We start from the raw sequence: 5,088 nt of genomic DNA, 5'->3' as shown, positions 1-5,088 counted from the left end.
ACAGAAGCTTATTTGAAACATCATGACGACTTTCAAAGGCACCACATCCATATCCCAAGGAGATTATGCCAACACGCTCTGCCAACATACCAAAACACCTCATCTATATTCAAAACAGACCCTAATTAATACACTACTCCATCCCCCGACACTGTACCATTAACCATAGAAGATAATGCAAAATACCATGAAGACATTCCTAGACACCACATCCATATCCAAAGGAGATAATGCCACTGCGTCCTGCCAACAAAGCAAAACACCACATCTGTAACCAAAACACTTAATACCATAATAAAACAATCCATCCCATGACACCACACCTGTAATCACAGAAGATAATGCAAAACACCATGACGACTTTCAAAGGCACCACATCCATATCCTAAGAGGATAATGCCAACACACAGTGCCAACAACCCAAAACACCACATCTATATTCAAAGCAGACCCCAATTAATTTGCGACTCCATCCCATGACACTGCACTCTTAACCATAGAAGATAATGCGAAACATCATGACGACATTCCTAGACACCACATCCACATCCCAAGGAGATAATACCCCACACCCTGCCAACAAAGCAAAACACCACATTTATAACCAAAGGTGATAATACCACAATAAAACACTCCATTCAATGACGCTGCACCCTTAACCACAAAACATACTGCAAAACATGATGACAATATTCCAAGGCACTACATCCATGTTCCAAGGAGATATTGCCACATCCTGCCAACATATCCAAACACCACATCTACATCCAAAGCAGACCCTACCTTAATACAATACTCCATCCAATGACACCGCACCCTTAACCATAGAAGATAGTGCGAAACGCCATGACATTCAAGACACCACATTCATTTCCCAAGGATATTGCTCAGCTCCATTCCCTCCAATGGCTTTCCGCAGTCGGGCCCAGAACAGAGGCTGCTGGTCCAATTCCTCCTTCCACTCCAGGTAGGTTTCCTTCTTTACCAGTTTGGCCAGTTGGTGGTAGCGGGAGAGGCTCCTCATGGACACTTTCTCCAGGAACACCATCACCAAGGAATCCTTGCTTTCTACAAGAAGGCGGTATGTGGCCATCCGCACTTCCAAGGAGCATCAGTGGCTGCACAGGTAATGGCGGCTGATCAGACACACCACCCAGCGGCTCCTATAAATGCTGTCCATGATGTTATCTAAGATGTCTTTGCCGACCTCAAAGTCCCTGCCATGCAGACACACTTTAAAGAACAGGGGTCCCCTCTCTTCCAAGTTGGGCAGGAACTCGCGGACAACCCAAGCCTCATCGCAGCTGCTGTAAGAGACAAAGGCGTCAAAGTCATATTGCCTCTTTCTGTCGCGTCTCCCACGATAGTTCCACCAGGTCCTGAGCATGTAGTAGAGATACAGGAGGTACCAGCGCACCTTGTGATACAGCAGGACCGTGATCAGGAACAACATGTTGAAGGAGAAAGTCCCAATGAAGAGATGGTATCCTATCAGCAAGCTGCAGTATTTCTCCAAGAAATTGCGAAATTCAGCTCCTGTGGCCCAAGAGAGCATGTCTGGATTCCCAGCTCTAGCACGCTCACTTGGGGGTGAGTGGTCACCCATCTTCTGATCCAGGATTGTTCACACAAACAATCCAGGGGTACATCCTTCAGGTAGATGTAGCACTTACTTTCCACGTGTTCGAGCAGACCCTCCTGTAGGGTTTTCACAGGCTGGGACTTCAAGATTAGGAGTTCCAGAGAGACAAGGTCTCTAAACATGGTAGCAGTAAAGTCCTCTATCCCAGAATCCTCCAGGATCAAGGTTCTAAGGTATGTTAGTTTCCAGAACAGCTGCTCAGGAGTCAGGAAACTCTTCTTTATGTCCAACTTTAGGTTTTTTATATGGAGATGGCGTAAATTGTGAAGATGCTGCAGGCTGTTATTCAAGGGGCTGAAGGATTTATGGATAGGCATATCTGCAGATGAACTGTAGTACAAATATTCAATGTTAGTAAAAGACAGGAGCCCCAAGCCTTCAGTCTCTGAGACCCCAAGTGGTAAACATAACAATATGTGGTTTTCTCGTAGGTGAAGTTCTTTCACAAATTTGAAGTCCTTGCACCAGCGAATACGAATCTCTGGTGCACTAATGTGAAGGACTTCAAGTAAGCTGCAGTTGTTTGTGCATTATTGTAGACTTTGCTTCCAAAGTAAGAGTAGTGAGTTCTTTCTGTTCGATTTTTAATTCCATAGCAGTCTCAAAGCTGATGGACAGCTCCTGAAGCTCGCTCTTCGCGGTCAGGGAGCTATGCTGGTTCTTGAGTATGTTGCCCCTGAGGCCCAGCACCCTTACACTACTCAAGTGATCAAAATAGAAGTTCTCAAGCAAAAAGAGTTTATTGTAATCCAGCTGCAGAGAATTCAGTCTGTCAAGACCAACAAAGGCGTCCTTGTCCAGGGACATAAGGTGATTACTACTGAGATCCAGTGTTTCCAGATTAGCCAGGCAGAAGAGCTGCCCGGAGCCGAGATTGGTGATGAGGTTGAAAGACAGATCCAGGTGTGTGAGGTTGGACAGAACATTGGGGGTCCCGGGTGCACACAGGTCTATGCTTTCTATCTTGTTTACAGAGAGAACAAGGGACCTCAGGTTCAGCAGTTTCTTTGCCATATCATTCGTAAAAGCTCTAAGGAGGTTGCCGGACATGTTGAGAGACAACAGCATGGAGCATCCTTCAAAGGTCTCAGCGGGAACATCTGAAATAAAGTTTTGAGCAACTGTCAAGTTCCTGACCCCCAGCCGAGACACCACAGAGCAGACATCTTTAATCTTCAGATAGTCCTGATTTTTCATGGCATTTAAGGACAGCATTTCAATGCTCTTTATTCCAGACCAGAGAAGCTCGATGACCTTAAGAGCAGTTGCCTCTACCTTGAGGAGAGTAAGATGAGGGAAGTTGCAAAGTGCATTTTTCTCCACACTTTTTAGGTCATTGCTTGACAAATCGAGGCTGGTAATCCTTGGAAAGAAAATTGTGCTCTCTCTGATGTTGATTGTCTCAATGCAGTCCGCCTCCCGAGCTGCAACAATAGCATTCCTCGTGATTTCCAGGACCTTCAGAGAAGCCAGTGACTGAAGCATAGTGGTCAGTCTGTACAGCCTACTAACCTCATTCTCAGACAAGGCTATCACTTGTATTCTATGTAAGGGTTTAAAAAGATTTTTGGGAAAAGCTGCATCAATTTTCGAATTTCTGAGTTCCAAGTGTGTTAGATTCTCCAATCCGCCAAACACCTGATCATCCATGTCTACGGGTTGGGTGTGCCTAGTATCTCCTTTGATTCCCAGCTGTCTCAGGTTGGCAGCATCATTGAAGGCTCTTCCAGAAATATGAAACGATCCATACAGAAAGAGCCGGGTCAGGTTCTGATACCTGGAGAACGAGTCTGTAGGGACGGTTGGTACGTCTAACACCAGGCAGAGGGTGTCCACGTCCACTGGAACCTCTCTTAGATCCACCTCCATGTTCCTCACTGTAAATGTAAATGTATTTGTACTTATATAGCGCACTTCTACCCAGGGGTCTCGTAGCGCTGTATTCATACCGCTGTGGAACCCTTCCTGTTTTTCTTGTGAGATGTCCATTCCTGGGCACCCCCCAAGGTGAAGCCAGGCATCCTAGCGCTGTGGGGGCCGTTGTGGAGATTAAGCAAGCTATTGCCCAGAGTTGCACAGTGGGACCCATGATTAGAATAGGCACCGAGGCGAGAATTATCAGGTCCGGGGAAATTGAATCCAAGAGCCGCCAAGGCGGGAATTGAACCCTGGTCCCGGGCCAGACCTCTGCATCAGGGTCTGCCGCTCTAACCATTGAGCCACACTTCTCCACGTGCGGCATTTGTTGAAGACCCTGAACCCCTCCAAGGGGAAGCCAAAGCAGGTCGGGTCTAACACTCCCGGGGATCCCAGCTGGTCCCACTCGTAGATGTCGCACATGGAAGTGGCCGTCCCTGACACGATGGTCCAGCAACCGGCAACCACTGTGCAAACCACGGCCACAGAGAACGTTCTCAGCGCCATTTCACGCTGTTGCTGTCTCATCGGTGGTTTGAGGTGCAGGTGTCTGAGCAGCGGTGGTTGTCTGTATGTCTACCAGACAGGGTTATCTTAAGATTTAATGAACCGCCTCCTTCCTCTGTTCTTTGTAGTTTCAAAAAACGACATGCCTCTCAGTAAGGTACTGAGACTGAATTGTTGCCCGGTGCAGTGGGAGTTTAATGACTGGTTCACATCAGGGTTTGAAATAAGTTATATCCATTGCAATACATTAACTGGGGACTGGATGTGACACATGAGAGACGTGGTTCATAAATTTACATTTAAAAAAACCACACACCTTTTGTACAGAACTTTACAATATACTTTGGGAATTGTACCCAATAATCCTTTGGTAGAAATAGTGGTAAGTGGTAAAAGTAGGTATGCCACTCTCTAAAATAATTGACACATCTGTAGTATCCTGAGGGCGAGCCACAGTGCAGCCCCTTCTGCCACATGGTTGTCCCTACATTTACACAGACCCATCCCTCAAAGCACACATGCCCTCACTCCAGTTTCTGCAAGTTCTCTCTGTGCCGTTGGTAGTCGAGGCCCACAACACTTGACTGGTATCAGGATAGCTGAACCCCAACTTGTCACCTTGCTTTTGGTAAAACTGGCTAAGAGAAGTGGACCACCGATGACATCATGGCCTGCAGCCCACCCCTGCTTCAGGAAGCCAGCATTCTTCCTCCTGTTGGTTGGAAAGGGGGCCTGTCCCGTGTAGGGGCACGTGAAACTCATGTGGCCAAACCTGTAGGCACAACCACCCATCCCCTCCACTGAGCACGACTAAACCATCGGCCTGACCAACTCTCCCCACAGTGAAGAACAGAAGGGCCAACGCAATTGTCTCCCACCCCAGAACCGGACGGACGCCACTGTGTTGAGAGTGACGTCACCGGATACCAGACAGAGCCAAAGTCACCACTCAAGAGTGGTCCTGCTCCAGCATGGCTATTGAGAAGAGACATTGCTGCAGGGTCTGCATCCGCGTCCCTATT

At 47.4% G+C, this 5,088-nt stretch overlaps 1 pseudogene; it reads right to left on the bottom strand.

The window, feature by feature from the left end:
- Positions 1–853: 853 nt before the first annotated feature.
- On the bottom strand, positions 854–4,066 carry LOC146869266 (uncharacterized; annotated as a pseudogene).
- Between the last annotated feature and the right edge of the window lie 1,022 nt (positions 4,067–5,088).

Source organism: Triturus cristatus, chromosome 1_1 (assembly GCF_964204655.1).
Source record: "Triturus cristatus chromosome 1_1, aTriCri1.1, whole genome shotgun sequence".
In the NCBI taxonomy this organism is placed as follows: Eukaryota; Metazoa; Chordata; class Amphibia; order Caudata; family Salamandridae; genus Triturus; species Triturus cristatus.
The sequence above is the reverse complement of the archived record's forward strand: the minus strand, read 5'-3'. Positions and strand labels throughout refer to the sequence as shown.